Source organism: Vicugna pacos, chromosome 12, assembly GCF_048564905.1.
Source record: "Vicugna pacos chromosome 12, VicPac4, whole genome shotgun sequence".
NCBI lineage: Eukaryota > Metazoa > Chordata > Mammalia > Artiodactyla > Camelidae > Vicugna > Vicugna pacos.
The window spans coordinates 34,429,873-34,451,629 of NC_132998.1; the positions used below are offsets into that span (position 1 = coordinate 34,429,873).

The following is a 21,757-nucleotide window of genomic DNA, read 5'->3' on the forward strand; positions in this document are numbered from 1 at the left end:
TAAATTACATAATTACTTGGATAATTTAAGCAGGTGTTTTTGTTTTGTGGGGGTGGGTGGGAGGAAAACGAAGGGGCCGAATTATTCGGATAATTTCTTCCCTAGTCGCCGTGGGCAGCCACTGTGCATAATCTTCTCACCCATGTGGAAGTCTCCTTCCACCGCCCTGTCGCCTCTCCGGAAGCCTAGAGCGCTGGACCAAGGCCCCCACATCGGGGTCGGGGGTTTTCCGGGGATACCCCGCCCCGCCCTCTAGGCCCCGCCCCCCGCCGCTGCCGCCGGCAGGGGTCGCGCTGCCGGCGGCGAACAGCTCAGGCGGGGGTGGGGGAAGCTCCCGCGGCCGGTCGCTTTTCTCTGCCGCTGCTGGTTGGATCGTTTCAATAAAAGTCTTTTTTTCTCTCTCGCTCGCTCTACCCCGGGGAACAGGCGGAGGCGTCAAGCCGCAGCCGCCGAGTGAGAAAGCGACGCAGACGCAGCAAGCTGGAGCGGCCGCCCGCGGTCTCCTCAGCTTCTCAAGGTCCGGCCCCGAAGAAGAAGGATCCCGCGTCCTGCCGGGCCGCCTCAGCCGGGCGTCGGCGCCTCCTGCCCGCCTCGCTCCCACCCCGGCTCCTACGAGGGGATTAGTGGGTAGCCCGCGCGGCACGGCAGCCCGGGAGCCATGTTGTCCGGGGGGCTTGGCAACGCGTGAGGAACCCGCGGCCCCTCCCGGACCCTCGGCGTGAGCTGGAAAGCGGCTGCGGCGGCGGAGGCCTGCGCGTCGGAGGCGCCTCGAGTCTGCCAGTAGCTGGAACCCGGACCTGCATCCGGTCGCCGCAGGCGTCGGCGAAGCGGCTTTCCCTCTGCGCCTCGTCTGGTCTGGGGACGCGGCCCCCGCACTTGCTGGTGAGTTGGCGGCCGCGCGGGGCTTTTCCTGCTGCTCCGCCGACCCCGGGCTGAGAGGGGCCGGAGGGTGCTTGGGACGGGAGGCCGGGGCGGGCGGCTGGTGGGGGCGCGGGAGGTTCAGGCCCGGCCGGGAAGTTGAGAGAGGGCGGGCGGCGCGTCGTAGGGGGCTCGCTTGTGCCTGTCGCCCCTGGGGTCCTGCGTCTACCCCAGTCGTCCAGGCATTTCCGGGGGTGGGGTGGGGTATGGGTGTCTGACGCTCGGGTTCCTTTGCGGGAGGCGCCGCCAGCGCCTTGGGTGCTTACTGCCGCTTTGGTCTCCGGGGGAGGCCGGTCTCCCCGCGAGGCAGAGGAGGGGAAGAGGCAGAAAGTCTCCCGAGACACAAAGGTCCCCTCGGCGTGGGTGGAGCTGCGGGAGCGGGCGGCGCAGCCGGGAGGGGAAGGAAGGGGCGCGGGTCCGCGGGAGGTGGGCGAGGAGGCGGTGGCCGCCGCGTTTCCAGCTCCTTGGAGACGCCGGGGCTATGCGCGGGTGGGGAGCGGGAGGAGGTGGAGCCCTCGCGTGGGGAGCAGGCCGAGACAAAGATCAGGGCAGTCTCCCGCTGGCGGGTCACACCCCTGAGTGTTGGTGGAGAGCAGAGGTGGAGGGAATGTGGGAAACCTAAAGAACCGTTGGGGAGGGGCCGATGAGGGGGCTGCCAAGCATTGTCATCTCCTTCGCAATTGCTGTTCTCCGCGTTTTTGTGCTTGATGGTTTTGCTCCCCAACTCAGCTGGGTAGTTCCAGATTCACTCCCTCCCATCACCCCCTCTGTGCCACATTGACTGTCCTTTGGTTTTCCCCTAGTTCTCCCCCTACTTTTCACCCACTCCTTTTCGGGTAAGCAGTATTTTGCCTTCAGCTTGGTGGACGTTTGCTAATGACAGGATGCCTGAGCTTGTTCTGACCCTGAACTGCCTTGAACTACTCTCTTCCTCCCACCCTTTCCTTTCTGGGATCTTATAATGTCACATGGCCATCAACAATTAGCTTTTCTTCTGCAGAAATGGCAAAATCATTTAGCCGAAATCCATGGGGCTCTTCCTTTATATTAATGTGTCCACCAAAGACATGTAGTTTGTCATGTATTATCACCTATTTACTTTTTAGCGAAATTAACTTTTTAGATACAAAAGTGGCAAATTTTGTTTAGAGTTTTGGCTATTCCTAGGGTCAGCAGAGTGTGTCTCTGGCAGCCAGACCTTCTGTCACTTATCAGGAAGTGCTTGACTTGGACAATTCTTTCCTCAAACTTTGCCGATTCTTTCTTGAGTCGTTGTTGAAGGGTTTCTTTTAAAAGACGCTTGTAAAAGAAGGTCAAAGTAACAAATCTGAGTTACTGTATTTTAGAAGAAAATGATTTTAAGGTCTTTGAGTAGAGAGGAAAGCCTCCCTTGAAGCTGGAAATAAGGTTCAACCACATTTTAAGAAAAAAGTTGCTAGCAGTAATATTACTGGTTTTGTTTTATTCTTCTATGAGATTAAGTAGTTGGTTTATTAAATGTTGAGATGTTGCTTTTAATGAAGTCATTTTAGTGTTTGTAATTCTAACGCCTGCATACTACCATAAACAATAGGTTGGAACCAAAGAAAAAAATATGGCTATATTTAAGGATATTCTTTTTTTTAATAAGAGGTTATTTGAATATAAAGTGGTATCCTTTTATCTGGTAAACTATCTCATAGGCCAGAAACACTAATAGTTTGAATGCTAGGCTTCAAAGAAAGTAGTGTTTGAATTAAGCTATTTTAAAATTATTTATGCAGATATTATTTGTCGTTGATTTTTTTTAACAGCAAAAATAAAAACATTGAAATATGAATGGAAAGGAAAATCAAGCCTGTTTGGTGTAAGGACGTTACTGTTGATATCGTAGTAAGAACAGTAATATCTTGCTGCTTGTTGCCATTAAGATGTTGACGCTATAAACATTGTGAAACCGATTTCAGATATAGGGACCAGTCTCTAAAATGAGGGACTGTCTACCCCACCCTTATCACTTAACATGTATTATAGATATCTTTGTAAAATTAATAGGTCATATCATAAAAGTGGTGTTTTATGTACAATTTATCAAAAGGCTATATTAGGATACACTGATTTTTTTCTGTGTATTTATTAGTGTCTAGTTAGATACTCAGTTTTATTTTCAATTGAAGGAAGTCTACCAAAAAGTTAACAAAGATTTCCCATTGGTGGGATTTATTGATGAATAAAAATACATTCTGTATTTTTCAAATGTTCACATTACTTTTTACAATCAGCAAAAAGTACACTGAAGAATTAGTCTTGTTAATATCCTGATTTGCCTCTTATTAAAAGAATCTTCTATAAAATGTGTAATCTTCTCATCCTCAGGTTCAGGCCCAGTAAAGTCACTTTTAGTGTTAGGTGTTTGAAATAGTACAGCCTGCCAAATATACTCTGGTTACCTACCTGAAAGAAAAAAGAGAGATACACAGTAAGGAAAGATGAAATTGGAGTAACTGGTTTAAAATATGGTAGCAATCCAATGTTTGGTAGCTTTGTATTATAAGTATTAATAATTCATTGATTTTACAAAAAATAGATTAAATTTAATTCGCTCTATAACAGAGTAGCTATGTTGACCAAGCAGATTTTAATGTGTGTGTGTATATATATATGTGTTGATATATTTTGTTTGAAGTATTGGTTTAGTCCTGTGATTATGGTGGAAAGAGATGGCATATAAAACAGTTTTCTCTGTCAAGGCTTTTGTTTTTTCCTTATTTTCAGCAATATTTTCCTTTATTGCTGAAATAGTACTAACTAAAAACTGCAAGTATTGTATTGTGAACAATGCAACTATTATGGCTGCTGAGGTAGATATTCAGGATACAGTAATATCCTTTAATATTTAAAAAATTTATCTGTGAACACAATTTTTTCCCTGGTGTTTTCTTTATTGTGTCTAATAGTACTCAATATTTATAGGGCATTACATTTTGAATCTTTAATATTCTCTAGTCTTAGTAAAAATTACAGCACCATGTCATGGCATTCTTTTATAGAGCTTTTATACTTCTGTGATGTATAATTACAATGAATGTATTGCTGTATTGTAGAAAAAAGGTATTAGATGTTAAGTCCAGCATTGAAAAATATTTATCTATTTTAAAAGTTGCCTCCTTTCACACATGTGAAGGAAAAATAGTTTTAAGCTCTTTGAATTTTGAAGGTGTAATTTTTGATTAAACTTTTAAATAAAAAACTTATTTAAAATGCATTTTGTAAACTGATAGCATTTTGCATTTGAAATGAAGATAAACAGTAGGTTTATGGCATTTTAAAATGTGGTTTATATGGTATTTGTGAGGTAAAAAACTGCCTATAATAGAAAACCTGGTATAACTTACTAGCATTCAAGCTACATTGTTGGCAGTTTCTTTGAACTGATGGAGAGAAGACCTATTAGACTGGCTTTTAAAAAAATTTCTGTGAGATATTAAACCAAGCATTCTTACTGTCATTAATGAATTCTTGCCATTATTTTGCTCCCAGGCCTTTTATTTGTCAATTATTTTGATATCTGCAAAATATTTACGTGAAAAGAGGAATTGCCAAGAACCAGAAAAATGTATTGAATATATTTGAGTGTAACTTACCTTTTCTAGCCTGTTTTCCTCTCTCTGTTGGCCAACTTGGAAAATCAATTAATTGATACCTATCAGTAAATCTAATAGGTTGAGTGCCTACTGTAAATAAATAATTCAGGGATGGAATCAGTAAGTATTTTTAAAGCATTTATTATATCCTCAGCATTGTGTTAGTCATTGTACATGTTTAATGTGGTATTTTAACATGTGAAATAACAGCAACGTTGGTTGTCTGGAATATTCTGTCCCCTTTCCCTCTTCTCATGTTTCACATGTTCTCTGGGCATTCTCATCCATATTTAGTACTTTGTTCTTATCACCTATGTGCTGATAATCTCTACATCTTTGTTTCTAATCCAGACCTCTTTTTCTGAGTTCTTTTCTAGTTGTCTCCCAGACATTATTGTCTCTTATTGCACCTTTATCAGAGCTGGATTTCATTAAGAATGAAATTTTATCCAAATTTTACTCTTGATACTAACCAATGTTTTAGACCTTTAGAAATAGGCATTTTATCTACATATAGATATCATGATTTTACATTCTGTCTAAAAGATAACGACCTTTGAAGAGTACACCCCTTTTCTCTATTTTCACTAACAAGTTAATATACCTCACGTGTAATTAGAAAGGCCTAATAATACCAAGTCACTGCCCCACCAAATTGGGCTACCAACTGCTTCTAGGTTACTCTCACACAGATACCTTCTACATGCAGCTCCAATACTCAAAATTTTGATGGCTTTTTATTTTCTACTATATCAAAATTAATTCTTAACTCTTTCTGGGCCATGACTAATTTAACCCTAATTTACTAAATAAAAACTGCTTTATGGTTTACTTTTAAAATTAAAGAAATTTTGTTGAAAGGTTTTTAAAATTGAGTTTTACAGTATACCTCTGTTATGGTGTGTTATAAGAACTAGATTTATTTTAGAAATCAGATTATAGCTTGATAACATCTTTTGAGTTGTGATATTTAAAAATAAGTGTTCATAATTTGTAAGGTTCGATTTTGCTTCATAATTTATTATGTGGTCTTAAAACATTAAACATTTTTATATCAGTTTTCAAGATCATAATTTATTTACCTACATTTTGTCACTCTAGAAACAGCAGAGTCAGCATTTACTTGTCAGTAATTTTTGCTCAGAAGTTTGAGCATGGATTTTTGCCCCTCCCCCTTCTACAAATACTGTTTATATTTCCGTTTTCCTCTGATCCTTTTTCTTTTCAAGAAGCTATAAATTGGTGGACATGTTTTATTTTAGGTGTAAGTTTTTGGAAAAAAATCTGCAGCTCTCATTTCTGTTTATAAAGTTTAGAGTTGGTTATAGTTTTCATTTTTTCCCCCCATAAAAACTACTTCAGTAATAACTGATAACTATGATTTTCATCTAGTTAAATTCTTAAGGGTCAGTTTTTCTCTGTAAAGTTAGTAATGACAGAACTGCTTCATAGGGTTGTGGATATTGAATGAAATGATATGTGTAAAGCACTTTGCATAGTACCTTGCATCTTGTGAACACTCACAGCAGTTATTTTTGTTATTACTCTGTAGTATAATGGGGAAAACTATTGGCATGGTACTAAAATTGTTCAGCAGATCTATTCCTTCAGGTTGATAAATGTCTAAATAAGTGACAAGGACAGTTGAATCATAACATGTCTGACTTTTAAACTATGCATACCCTCTGGATTTCCTAATATGCCTCTCTAGTCTCACCCAATTTGAGAATCAGCTTATTAGTGTTACTACTGGGTGTTTGTTGCATCGTTTAGGTGTATTGAGGGGAGAGGGATAATATAGACTAGTAGACTAAATAATGTAGGATATTCATTGTTGTTTCTTAGTGACCATTAGGAATAAAGCTATCATATTCTTCATGATGAGCACGTTGATAAGTTTTTCCTTAGGGCTAGCTAAATATATCTTGTAACCATTTGCCCTGTCTTCCCTTCTTCAGGCCTGTGCTATATCATTTGCTTGACATCTTAACAGTCTAGACAGTATTTGCACTCCTTGTTGATGACTTTTCTGTGTAACTCAGATTTTCTGAAGTTAAGATAGAATAGGTCATACAACTTACCCATCAAAAGAAGAAACTGGTTTTGCATTTTTCCTTTGTCATAAAATCTACTTGGATATTTACTACTTATTATTAAGTTTTTGTTTATTATCTTATGTTCTTCTAGGTCAGTGGCCTTAACTTGAACTTCAGACAAATTCTTGTTGATTTAAAATTTTAAAAAAAAAAAAGCTAGATGCCTGTGTTTGTAAAATCTCAGGCTCTGTCCCCCTCTGTCTGAAATTTCTGGGTTTGGGTTTGTTTTTTATTTTAAAACATTTCAAGTAATTCTTGAGTTTTAGAGTCATTGTTCAAGGACTTAGTCAAGGGAGGAAGCATTCATACATAGATTAAACTTAAAGGCAAAGTATTTAAAACTTTTCCATTATTTCATCTTGTTTTTTCTCCCTTTTTATTCTGTTTTGGATTTCCTACTTTTATGGTTTTGGGGGGGAGGTTTTCTTAATTTAATGTATAAAAGATTTCTGTTCTATTTATTTTCTTCATTTATCCCTTTGGTGAATGTTTTTGTCTTGCTTTTTTAGTTTGATTTGTTAAAAGGTAAACTGAGGCTCATTAAAATTTTCAGCTTTATTTGAGCATCCATTGGTTTGAATCAGGCAGTGCCAAGTCAAAATGGTTAGGAGTTTTCTACCAGCAGGAGCCAGGGTGGAGATTTTTATAGAGAAGATGTGGAAGCAAAGCAGAGAAATTATTTGATTGGCTATAGTTTAAGCAGTTGTTTTATTTGGGAAAGCCTTGTTGGTTGGTTGTGATTGGATGTTCTTCAGTTTTAATTTTCTTAAATTCAAGTACATTGACTCTGGCTTTGGTTTTGATTTGCTTATGTAAGTTACCAAGGCATTAGAGCCACCTCAGAGTAATACCCTTGTTGTTTAATTAGTTTCTTACCAGTGTTTTACTGTTCTGTCTTTATGGTCTCAATTATTATTTTTTGAAAATTATCTTTTAAATATAAGAACATATTAAAATGTAGAAAATAGACCATAATCTAAATTCCCTAATAATGGTTATCTTCAAATATTCCCTTTATTTTTTTTCATATATAAAAGTTAATCTTTTTGTTTAAGATCCCTTTTATAATATAACATACTTTTTTATGGTAGTAATAATTCTTACAGGTATAATTTTCAGTGGTTACATAAATCCAACAAAGGAAGGTTAAACATTTCATAGTGGCTGATAATTGTGAAATTATTACTTTTCATTTTTTACTATTTTAAGTTGTGCAGGGACAAACTCTTAGCATGTGACACATCACTCCCATTTTACATTTCCTTGGGGTAGATAGGTGTAAATTCCCAAATCAAAACCTGTGAACCTTTTCTGGTAATGCCTGTTGTACCAGTGCCACTAGTAATATACCACATTTAGTTTTGGTGATACTGTTATTTAAAATACTTGCTTTTGACAGATTGTTTGTAGAAAGGTATCATTATATTTGAATTTTTTTGATTGCTAGGATGTTGGGTTTTGCTTTTGTTTTCTTTCCCGCTGTATTACTCCCCTCAAATTGCTGAGGAGGAGACTGTTACCATTCTATGAATCCTTACAGTTTTTTCTTTCATTATTTTGTGATATTTTCTTTGTTTTATAGCTAATTGCTACATACAGGGTTTTTTTTTAAATTAGAGATAATTTGTTTTGGTGATTCATTTATTCACTAACTAACTTATTTTAATTACCACTTCTTTATAATATATTTTACTATCTGGTATGGCAAGACACTGAATATTTTCTCCCAATGATTTGATATTATTTATGTATTTTTATTCTACTTTTATAAATAGCAGGCGAAAAAGGAGAAATGGGTGTCTGCATTTTTTTTCCTTAAAACTGATCTCTCTACTATAAAAATTTAACCCTATGTTAGCACATCTGTAAGAGTTACATAAGGAATCAAAATAGACTTCTATTTACTTATTGTCTACATTCTGCCATGTAAAGAGCATCTCAGAAAAATTAGGTAACTTATGATAGATTTTGTCCATTTATTCATGCTGTCACTAAAGGTGGGCTTAATAGTTGTCCTGAAGAGAAGAGAGTGATATTTAGCCAAGGGTATTAAGTAGATTTCTCAGAAGAGATGATGCTAAAGATAATTAACTTTACAAATAGAGAAGATGAAGGGAAACATTTCCTAGGATAAAAGAATAGTATGTAAAAAGGTGTGAAAAAAGATTTTACATTCTTTGCAAATAATTGTTACTGTCCATCAGCCCATTAAGTATTTGATGTAGTAGAAATAGAGATTGCTTATGGGGGTAGTGGTAGAAGATGAGATGGTAGAGGGAGATACTGGATTTTATTAATATATGGAATTGAGCTACTGAACATATTTTTTTAGGCAGAATATAATTTTCTTCTATAGTAACCTTTGGGACAGTTTTGTGAACATCTACAAATGAGCTACTTCTGAGTGTTTAATGGAAACTTTTGTGAAAGAAGCCTCAAGTGATTGCTTTCCTACTTTGGAAATGCTAAAAAAGCTGTGTGCCTTTTTTTCTGGTTTGGTTCATGCCAGACATGAAAATTATTTCATTGTCTATTAGGAGCACTTGGATATGTTTTTTAATTTGCAAACCCTTTGCCTTTTTTGTCTTCCAATGAGGATATGTTTCCATATGTTAGAAATGGTTTTACCATTTTGTTGGGAAAATAAGAGATAAAAATAATAAATTTGTAGCTTGTAGGCCTAATATTTTTTAAATTTTAACTATGAATATCAGCATACCAGTCAAAAATACAAATACTAATTATGCCCATACAAATGATTTTGTAGTTGTTTAGACTTTACCTCTGTATTAACAGCATAGGTGATGATACAACACTATTCATTTAATAGTAACTCAGTTAAGTTCTGAGAATAGGCTAATTTTATTTTTATTTTTATTTTTTTTAACTTTTTTATTAAGTTATAGTCATTTTACAATGTTATGTTAAATTCCATTGTAGAACACAGTTTTTCAGTTCTGTATGAACATACGTATATTCACTGTCACATTTTTTTTCACTGCGAGCTACCACAAGATCTTGTATATATTTCCCTGTGCTATACAGTATAATCTTGTTTATCTATTCTGCATATGCCTGTCAGTATCTACGAATTTTGAACTCCCAGTCTATCCCTTCCCACCCCTCTCCTCCTTGGCAACAAGTTTGTATTCTATATCTATGAGTCTGTTTCTGTTTTGTATGTATGTATGTATTTATTTATTTATTTATTTATTTATTTATTTATTTATTTTTAGATTCCACATATGAGCGATCTCATACAGTTTTTTTCTTTCTCTTTCTGGCTTACTTCACTTAGAATGACATTCTCCAGGAACATCCATGTTGCTGCAAATGGCATTATGTTGTCGCTTTTTGTGGCTGAATAGTATTCCATTGTATAAATAGATCACATCTTCTTTATCCAGTCATCTGTTGATGGACATTTCCATGTCTTGGCTATTGTAAATAGTGCTGCTATGAACATTGGGGTACAGGTGTCTTTTTGAAGTAGGGTTCCTTCTGGATATATGCCCAGGAGGGGGATTCCTGGGTCATATGGTAAGTCTATTCCTAGTCTTTTGAGGAATCTCCATACTGTTTTCCACAGTGGCTGCACCAACCTGCATTCCCCCCAGCAGTATGGGAGTGTTCCCTTTTCTCCATAGCCTCTCCAGGATTTGTCATTTGTGGACTTTTGAATGATGGCCATTCTGACTGGTGTGAGGTGATACCTCATTGTAGTTTTGATTTGCATTTCTCTGATAATTAGTGATATTGAGCATTTTTTCATGTGGAGAATAGGCTAATTTTAGCAGCTGTAGTGCATTTCAGTACTTTATCTTACTGACACGTGCAATGATTTTTTTTCTATATGTAATTGTCTCTAATCAAGAGCTGCCTTGTCTCATTGTACTTAACTCTTCAGAAATGATTGTCTCCCTTCCCCCCTTACTATTTGAACCCTTCCAATCCTACTTTTGTAGGCATTTTACATTCTTTGTAAAAGCTACTTAATTTTTTTCAATAAGTAAGGTGATTACAAACTCAAAAGTATGTAGAGAGAGACACACAGAGAAGTCTTGTTTTCTTTTTTGCTTTCTCCTTCCTGTTTTTCCTTCTCCACCTTTTATAGGTAAGCATTTCTTTTAGTGTCTTATCCTTCCAGTTTTTCTTTTTGCAAGTGTAAATAAATGGTTATTTTGCTTTAGAGGTTTTTCCATATCTAGGTAAAGATTTTTCCTTACTTTTAATACTTGTAGTACTTCTGATATTTGATCACACAGTCCTATGTGGATCCCTGAATTGTTTTCTATCTTTTACTATTAGTTTGCCAAATGAAAAATGTATATATAACATTTTGTACTTGGATAAGCAAATGTGTGATGTAGACTCTAAGGACAAGAATCTCCAGGTCAGATGATAAATGCATTTATACACACATGTGTTTCCTTCCTCTGTCAGCTGAGCAGGCCTCGAAATGACACCTCAGTAGTAATGAGCAAAAATAGTATCCAGATGTTGGTGTCTAATACCATTCTCCATAAAAGTAGCCCCGGTTCCTTGGAAAAATTGCTGATTCCAGGACTGGGGCAGGAAATAAACACACAGGATGAGCCTGGAACACCTTTTCATACTGGAAAGTAAGGAAGCACTCAAACAAAAACAATGACTAACTGATGTAAACAGGGCAGAAGAGTCAGCTGAAAAAGTACCCAATGGCTGATACTAGAATAATTTTAGCAACAAAATAAAATAGTATATTATAGCACATGGAACTATATTCAGAATCTTGTAACCTATAATGAAAAAGAATATGAAAACAAACATATGTATATATATGTATGACTGAAACATGCTATACACTAGAAATTTGACACATTATATAACTATACTATAATTTTAAAAAGTATTGTATTATAATTCAGATATAAAACAACATCCATGAATCCATACCAGTATAAATAAATAAATGGGGTTGAGTAGACAAATCTGTGTAGAAGAATTACAGATAATTTATGTAGCTATTCAGCCCATGAGGGAGTATAATGTAACTCCCCTCTTAAGGAGTGGAAAATGGGAAAAGGTAACTTGAAGTAGGAGAAACCTGACAGACACTACCTCAGCATGTGACCAAAGTTTAATACTGTAAATATTGTGTGTATATATTATAAATAAGTACTGTAAATGTATAGTACTAATACCATAGATTGAAAGTTTGTTCTTCTCCAAAACTCATTTGTTGAAACCTAATCCCTAATGTCATGGTGTTTAGAGGTGGGGCCTTTGGGAATTGCTTATATCATGAGGGTTGAATCCTCATAAATGGGATTAGTGCCCTTGTAAGAGACCCCAGAGAGATAGAACCCTTGCCCCTTTTGCAATGTGAGGACGCAGTGAAAAGACGGCAGTCTAGAAAAGGCTCTCACCTGACACGAAATCTACAGTGGCCTTGATCTTGGACTTCTCAGCCTGCAGAACTATGAGAAATAAATTTCAGTCGTTTATAAGCCACCTACTCTATTTCATTATAGCTTCAACAGTCATAAATTATGTTGATAATGTGATGTGATGATGATGATGGCACTTCACTTCTGTGCTCTTCCTCCCCCCAGATTATAACCCCAGTCTGATAATGAGAAAAACATCAGACAAATCTAAATTGAAGAATATTCAAAATACCTGAACGGTACTTATCAAAAGTGTCAAGGTCATCTAAAACAGAAAGTTTGAGAAACTGTTCACAGACTAAAGGAGCCTAAGAAGCTGATGATTTTACTATAATGTGGTATATTGCACGGGATCCTGGAACAGAAAAGACATTAGATAAAAACTAATGAAATCTTTAAATAAAAAATAGACTTTAATTAATCATATTGTATCAGTTTTGGTTCATTAATTGTGACAAATGTACCATACTATTATAAGATCTTAATAGCAGAAACTAGGTGAATGGTGTAGGGTAACTCTGTACTATCTTTGGAAATTCTCTGTAAATCTAAAACTATTATAAAATATTTTAAGTAAATGTTTCTATAATTCTGTTAGATACAGTCAAATTGCCTTTTTTTTTTTTTTAATACTGCTGCCTGAATGTTTGAGAGGCTGTTTTCCCATAGTCTTACCAGCTACATGTGTCTTCAAACTTTTGGAACTTAGCCAGTTTGATACATGTGAACTGGTGTAACTCAGACTGTTGTGTTTCTCTCGTTATGAATGGCATGAATGGCATTAAGTATGTTTTAATATGTTTAGTGGGAATTTTAATTTTTTTTCCTTTCTATGAACTCTCATATTCTTTATTTTTCTATTCAGTTGTTGGCTTTTTTCTTCTTGGTTTTAGAAATTCTCCATAGGGGGAAAAAAAAAAAAGTTCTCCATAGGGAGATAAGCCCTTTTTTTGTGATATGGGTTGTGAATATATGTTTAGATTCTTGATGAAATTTTTTCATACAAAATTTTTCCTTTTTTATATTGTGATGTAATTTTTTCTTTTATGTTTTTGGATTTTGAAATGTAGTTAGAAAAGTCTTCTCTCCCGAAATTATAAAGGAATTCATCCATATTATCTTTCAGTACTTGTGATCTCTGTTTTTTTTTTTACACTTAGATCTTAAAATCTTCAATTCCTTCTAATCATTGAGGTGTTTTAAGTACTTAACCTTTTCTTTCTGATTATTCCTGTGTAAGCATGCCTATGGCCTTATAGATGCCTTAAATGATTTATAGTAAAAGAAATGCTTATACATTTACTGCTGGTGGATAAGAATTTTCAACTTTATGGAAAATGTATTAAGTATTTCATTGTGTCTTAATTCCAAATCATGGTTTAAGAATAATTTTATAGTAATGAAGACTTCTTTAAAGTTTCTTTTCACTGTTATACTCTAGTATATTTAACAGTAGTTTTTTTCTTCTAGCTTATTAGTGTTGTCGGTTATTAATACATTCAAGTTTTTTCCCCATCCTGTTTCTCCTAAGATACCTGCTTAGATTATTAAACTTCTGTGATTTATCTCCCATATTTTTTGAAACTCACTGTTTTTGTGGCTTCTTTGATATTAGTAATCTCTTTATTTGGTATTATTTAAAAATTTAAGTAGTAGACCAATTAGCTATTTTAGATTTTTAAGAAACTGAAAACAGTAATGTCAGCAGATGTTACCTAATGTAGAGTGCTGATTTCTTATAACATTTTATAAAGGTATTCATATTTTCTTCACACTATGTGTGATGAAAGTTGTATTGCTGAACTGAATTTTAACAGACATTTGGAAAACTATCAGGTAGTGCTGTGGAATGTTGGCTCCTAGAAAATGCCACGAAAAAAAACTTGCTGAATTTATTGCTTAGGACAATAAAGGAGAGCACTTCCTTTCCTGAGTTGGTAGGATCTGCTGGGGGAGAAAGAGTATATGTGTGGGTGAAGAGAATAGCAAAGCTAGGAGGGAGAGCAAAGTTGAGATATTTATTGAGGATTTGGAATCTGTAACACAGGTATTTCAATGCAGGATCTTAATTAGAATTAGTAGGGATCATGATAGTAATATTTTAGGATTGATAGACATAGCAAAGGAAGAGTTTTGAGGTGAGATTTTTTTTTTTTCAGAGTCTTGGAAAGTGAACAATCATTTGCTGCTATTTATTGAAAAGTTGAATAGTCTGATGTTGGTTTATATGGGTTTTTGGGGGAAGTTCCTGGAATGAACAATGAAGTTACTTGCAGTTCTTATCTGCCTGGGCAAGAGTTTCCTGGAATAGTAAATTCATGTTATTGAAGACAGCTGAACAGTGATGTTACTGTAGACTGTAAACTCTGAATGCAGATGGTTTCAGTTCTGAGTGCTCATTCAGGGCCACAGTAATTTGAAAATGTATTTATTAAAAGTCTCATTCTTAGGCCATTTACAAAAACAATACATTCTCTTGGTGAGCAGTTTGACATTGAATTTTTTCCCCCTGAGGAATGAAGTTTAACTGTCAATTAAGGTGTCTGAGATACCCAAGTGGGCAGTTGGTTATACGGTTCTGCAGCTAAGAAAAGAGATATAAAAGGATCAAAGATAGAAAATTGAGAGTTATTGTTTAGATTGAATACTTGTGCCTAGATAAGTTTGCCTAAGGAGGAAGCATAGTGAGAAGAAAAATACTTGGGCCTTAAGAGTTCTAGTGCGTAATGGATATACTTGTGTGTGTGAGAGGAGAAAGAGAATCCATTCCTATGGAGGAATGGCAAGAGAGGTAGAAAGAAAACCAGGATATTGTTACGCGATCTCTGGAGATGTGGCTGTAAAGTTGTGGGATCACTACACAAAAGCCTTCATACCTAGGTGGAGAAAGACCTATTGGCCCTAGTGATGAATTTTCTCTTAATAGTTCTGTGCATGTACAAAATACAGATTATTCACAGAACTATTGTTTCATGACATTCTTCACATAAGAATTGCCTAGAGGGAATTCCGTTTGCAAGGTAATTATTTGAAATCAAGAATATTTTCTTAGAAGTAATTTTACCATTTTGCTCCCACATTATCCTATAAAAGTTATTTAATTTCTCATTTTGACTCTGAGGAAAGGAGGTCATTGGTGTGTAGCCTGCAGTTTTATATATAGTATGTATATTTGATGTTCATAATTTGGAAGTAGAGTGGAGGAAGTTACATTTGTTGAATGCCTACTATGTACTAGGCACAATATATACATTCTAATCTAGATCTCACATCCTTTTGAGGTAATTGGTTCTCTTCTTTAAAGAGGAAACTGAAGTTGGGTTTATCAAAGTCCTACTTCTCACTCTTTCCAGTATCTACATGAAGGAATCAGGATTTGAACTTGTGTTAGGCTTATTCTTGCTTTCCTCTACACCAAGCAGACTTTCTGTATGGTATGAATCCTTCATCAACCAGTACCAAGCATGTATGTAATGAACATTTTACCACGGGTGTTAATTAGATGTAGGAATATGGTATCTCTCAGCTTTTGAGATCAAGACTGAGTAAGCAATAATGAAGCAAAGAAGAAAGGATCTAGGCCCTTACACTCAAGCTTTGATTAACTGGAATCTTTGATTAAATAGAATCCATTTAATTCAACTTAAGGGATATATTCAGGTAGAACAGTATGTTGTTTGTCAGAATCCGAGTTAATTTTAGATAATTACCTTTTAAAAATATTTTTCTGCATCCTCATAGTTTTTTAAAGGCACATTTTACCCTCTTTTTTCTTTAGTTTGTATTAATCTAACTTAGTACTTTAATTTTCTTATTTTAATATGCTAAGATTTCCTAAATAAGTAGAATTAGTAGGAAAAAAATGCCAGAAATAAAAATGAAAACTTTTGAAAAATATCAGAGTTGTAGCTATGGAGTTTAGTCAGGTACAGATTTTCTTCTTAATCTTCTGATTGAAATCTTACACCCTGACCTCTGCTATGATCTTATAAAATAAATTAAGCACACTTGTTAATTGGCTTGTTATGTTCCCTCCCTATTAGGATTGGTATGTGAGCATTTTCTAATTTTCCATTTAGCAAGTAATATGGTAGAGGATTAAGTGTTTTGTATGCTTCTCCAAAATCGCAAGAAGGCTTTTCTGAGGGTGATGATAGTTTTAAAATTTTGAGATCAGTTGATGTGTGATTCAGCCATACGAAGTCTCCTTTTGGGAGGTATTTCCAATATCTTCGAAATTAACTGACCACTTAATAAGAGTGTTTTGGTTTGGTTTTGTTTTTTCACTAAACAGCCCTTCCTTCCCCAAAGAAAAACTTTACCAGAAGGCTGAAGAGTGCTGGCATTTTTAATGTTGCCAAAGTCTTTCATTGTTGCTGAGGAAAGCTGACCACTATCCAGTAGAATTTGTCTTATGAAAACTTTAATAAAGTGTTAGTTTTTTAAAAATGTGATAAACTATTATTGTGTCACAAATTACACAATGACAAAATAGCACATTCACTTATCCAGTTCAGATGTTTATTGGAGAGAAAGGCTAGAAAGTTGCCTATACACTTTCTTTTTTTAATTCATATTTACCTGTGCCAAGTATGCTAAGAACATTCTCAGTGAAATGTACATGAATATTTAGGAAGTAGGAATTTTGTGAAATTTATACTTTGAAAACATATAAAGAGTACGTAATTTTCTACTTGATGGTAACTGAAAAATATGTCCTGTGATACAGTATTAAATTATTATTTTTGAAGGGAATCGAAGTTTCATTCTTATATTACCTGTGAGAATGTGATCTCTTAAATATCTAAGTGTATATTTTATGTAATTCTCCTAAAATGCTTTGTACATTTTCTGCTATTGAAGTTAGGAGGTAGTTGACTGAATGATTAGCTGAGCCTTACAGGATGTCTTTGCATCAGTGAGATCATCATGTGTCACCATGTGGCAAAGTCTGACCTTTACAGTTTTGTGGGTTGACATTCCTTTTCAGTTTATTTTGAGATGATAAAGTGTTATATAATCTTTTATGTAATATAGGTTGAAAGTATAGTGTTAATTTAGAAACGTACAATGAAGTAATTTGGCTTGATACAGTAAATTTTTTTTAGATATGAATGATGTGATGAGGGTAAAGAGGGACACAAAATTTTTTTTTAATGTTTCTGTAGTTAAGGAGTTTGTAATATGGTAAAACTCAAGAACTTTCCATTTACATAGCCCACTTAGCCTGGTGAGTAAATCAATTTAGAAGACCAGATTTTAAATTTATGAATTGGTGGAGAATAGCTTTTTAGAGCAGTGGCTTTTCAACCTTTTTGGCCTCAGGACCAAAACTTCCTTAATTTTTACATTAATTTTAACATTTATTTACTTAAAAATAACAAGTGTTACAAATTAGCATAAATATTTTTAAATGAAAAATAACTTTTCAAAAAATATGTTGAGTAGCATTGTTTTACATATTTGGAAATCTCTTTAATGTCTAGCTCAATAGAAGATAGCTGGATTCTCACATCTACTTTTGCACTTCAGTCTATTGCAATATTCTGTGGAAATGTAGTCTTTGAAAACCTCCAGTTTACATTTGTGAATGAAAAGTAAAAGGCAAATAAGTTCTTAGTATTATTTTTAAGATAGTTTTGACCTCCGGATCCCCCTTTAAAGATTTTGTAGACCGCACTTGAAGAACTTCTGCTTTAGAGCAGAATTAAATTGGATCCTAATCCTGCCCTTGATCTTCCTTTTTCAATTGAATATTCTTAGGGACTATTCCTATTATGCTGTAGTAACTCACTGAATTCCATTTCTCGAGTCTACTACTGAATACCTTCCTCTGTGAAAACCCTTGTAGCTGTAGGCTTTGATTTTTCTGTTCCTTTCGCTCTTTCAGAAATGACAAGGCTTGCAAGCTGTATGATCTTAGGCAAATTCATTAACCTTTTTGAGTCTGTTTTCCTCATTTGCAAAAATAGGCAGAGCAGTACATACCAACTCATAAGGCTTTTGTGGAAATCAAATCAAATTAAGTTATATACAGTTGCTAGTAAAATCTTACTGTTAATAGAGCTTAGTCAAAAATGCTACCTGAGATATATTCTAATTTTTTTGCATGCATTTTGGACTATATGATTACATTTGCAAAATATCCTAAACTCTAAGATTTATGTCTCCTCTTACTTATAAATTACTCAAGAAAGTGACTTTTTAAGCTGCTCTCCTTTCTGTCCTGTCCAGCACTTATCTGGACCTTCTTAGAGCTAGGACATACACAAGGAAATGGTATTTAAAAACAAACAGTATTATTCAGGCATAAAAAAGAATGAAATAATGCCATTTGCAGCAACATGAATGGACCTAGAGATATCATATTGAGTGAAGTAAGTCAGACAGAGAAAGACAGATATCATATGATAACACTTATATGTGGAATCTAAAAAAAGATACAAAGATACAAATTCTATTTACAAACCAAAAACAGACTCACATAGGAAACAAACTATGGTTAGCAAAGGGGAAAGGATGGGGAGGGATAAATTACGGATTGAGGTTTAAGACACACGTTACTATATATAAAATAGATAAACAACAAAGACCTACTGTATAGCACAGGGAACTATATTCAATTTCATGTAATAACAGATAATGGAAAATAATCCAGAAAGAAAAAATATATATGTATACCTGACTCACTTAGCTGTACACCTGAAACTAACATTGTAAATCAACTATACTTCACTACAAAATTGGAGGGAAAAAAAAGCAAAATGTTCTTTGGTCTCTGAAAGTGTTTTTAATCTAGTACTTAAACTAGTTAGAAACAAATAGGAAGGTGCTCTGTAAATGAGGTATATGAAGATTATGAGAGCATAGTGTAGGGAATACTGTCCAGGTATTTTCTGTCTAGGTAAAAGTAGAATAAGGGGAGGACAAAGGATTAACTTGTGCCTTATTTCTCAAACACTGATTTTTATAACTCTTGGAAGAAAGAAAAACAAAGTGCTCAGACAATTCATAATTTATTGAGTGAAGCAATGTGTTAAACCCTATTCTGGGTGATTATGTAGCAGTTAAGAGCACGGACTAGGTAGGGTCTTACATTACTTTGGCTCCAACCAACTTCTGCTTACTGGCTGTAACCTTGAGTAAGTCAGTGACTGAGTTTCTTTAGATATGTAAAACGAGTATAATTTTAATATTACAGTATTACTATGATAGTTAAAGAGTTAATGTAAATAAAGTACTAGAACAGATTGGCATATAATAACTACTTTTCCTATCACATAAAAACGGGAAAAGATGTCATTTCCTTGATAACATTGACTTATAGTGGTCTCACAGAGATCTTATATTTTAAAATGATTGCTGAAAAATTATATAATGTGAAAGGTTAATTTTGTCTTTTAAAAATTCCCTTATTGTTATGTAAAGTATATTTTACTACTTCGACTCCCGCAGGAGGAGAATATTGATAAAAGGCTAGATCTTTTAACAGTTAAAAGATAATTTTACCTAAAGGATAGGTAAGTACCTAAACTTAAATCTTACTTATTGAGAGAAAAATTGTTCATTAATATCACTTAGGTACTAGTCATTTTCTATATATTTCTAATCATTTTTGAAGGATATAGTTGCCAGGGTATAGAGACATAAACTTGTGAATTACTCGGTTAACTCTACAAACAGAAAATTACTCATAATTTTAATGCTGAGACTAATTTATTTGATCAGATCTTTCAGGTTGTCCTTGGTAAATTAAATTTTGGATCAAAACTGGTGTTAGGTTGAATAGTTAATTGTAGCAATTATTTCATTCTAGGGCAATGATTATTAAGTGGTATGAGTCTTTTGTACAATCAATGAAAATTATTAAATTTAATCCTTTCTGCTTACAGAAGGAATAGAAAAAGAATATATGGAACTTTTCTCCATCCTTTTGTGTCACTGAGGATGTCAGAGAAATAGTAATGCTAGTGAAATGTGTACACAGAAAGTAAATACACATTAGGGCTCCAGGAAAAGTGTACTTGGTGTGATATGCTTAAAGCAAGAGACCTATGCTGCTACTTTTAAATTTCCAGATTAAAAAAAATCAAATTGAGTGTCAGAAAAAAGTGTTATTTTCTCCTTGGTAAAAGAAGATTATTTTTGGAAGCAGTTGGAACCACAAAGACGAGTCTATCTTGGACTCCTTGAGAACCATTTTAATGCTCCACACACTTTAAAAAAATCTGTTAAGTTGATCATCTCACTAACTGCAATTAAATGATGACCCCCCCAATATTGGAGTAAAATTAGAGTAAAATACATTCTGGAGTTCAGTAATAATGAATTCATACCCATTTTACCATCTCTCACTACTCATGAATTCTAGAGAGCTTTGGTGACTGCCGTTAGGTTTTCTTTCCTATTGATTGTTTGCACACCTAATGACTTGAATTTTAATCACATTTTCTGCCTGTTATTATGAAAGCAGTCATACAAATGAACATGTACTCAGGTACCTAGGAGCTCACGATAAACCTTGCCCCAAAGCATGATAAAAATAGAAACTGATTTTTAAGCATCGGGTCAAATCTTATAATAAATATTTTAAATTTCTGTATAAAATAATCAGCAAATCTTAGATGATACCAGCATAAACAGTATTTGTTATAAGAATGAAATTAAAGGCAAGTTTCTCATAGTGGAATTTAACCTTATTTTTTTAAAAAAGAAATTAACCACATTCACAGAGATAGACTGATAAGATTGTGCAATAAAATTTTTGTTTAACTATAATACTGAGTTTGGTTCTTTTTTTTTCTGGTTAAATTCTTTTCCATTTTAAGAGTATTATTTAACATTGCATAGGAGTTTTATTACAGTTGGTCAGCAGATTGTCCACCTATACTGTAGTTAAGTTTGGTACGTTTAGTTTTAGTATTTTGGATAACATAGGTCATTGCATGCTTGTAGAGACCCCGTGTATAGCATTTAACAAGGCAATTGAGGGTATAGTAGATGCTCTGACTGATTTGTATCCTCCCTTCCCTCTGTAAGACTACTGATTGATGACTATGGCATTTTTTGTTTTTTAACCATGGCATGTTTAATACTAACCGGTGTCTACGATTCTTTTCTTTAGTTTGACCTTACATTCTTTTCCTACCAGTTGTTGTATGCCAGCTTTACTTATTACTGTAATTACATCATCTAATCAAATACTACCAAAACCAGTATCAATGTATAAAGAGAGATACTTCAGTGAAAACTGCAGAAAGACTTAACAAAGGCAGGTTACTTAAAAATAAATCTTGAAGTAGATGTAAGGAAGATGTAAGGAAGACAACTAAAGTCTTGGAAAGGTCATACAAATCTAGGAGAGTAAGATACCATTTGAATGTTTTAAGTTAAAATGTGAACGATACTCAAGTTTAATTTTTTTTCCATTTTTGTGATTCCCTGAATTAGCAGCTTGATTACTGGGCTGGTCCTGAGTTGGTTTGTCAGTTCTTATTTTCAGTGATTGTACCAGTCTCTTTCATTTTCTTGAACTCTGACTTGAAAGAAAAGTAGCAGTAGGATTGAAGCACTTTTCAAACTTTAACATGGGTTTCTTTTGTAGTAAAATTGGAATATGCTGTGATTTCATAGTTAGTACCACTTGTGGTTGCAGGAGTGGTCATAAAATTTTGTATTCAAGCTGTTTCCT

The 21,757-nt window shown here is 35.1% G+C and overlaps 1 protein-coding gene across 4 annotated transcripts in view; it reads left to right on the top strand.

Annotated features, from left to right (window-relative positions):
• Positions 1-285: 285 nt before the first annotated feature.
• CDK17 (cyclin dependent kinase 17) overlaps positions 286-21,757 on the top strand; it is a 92,236-nt gene continuing 70,764 nt past the window's right edge. For all 4 annotated transcript variants that reach the window (XR_012078504.1, XR_012078503.1, XM_072973199.1 and 1 more), the window contains exon 1: positions 286-882. The gene's annotated coding sequence lies outside the window, so the exon portion shown is untranslated. The remainder of the gene's footprint in view (positions 883-21,757) is intronic.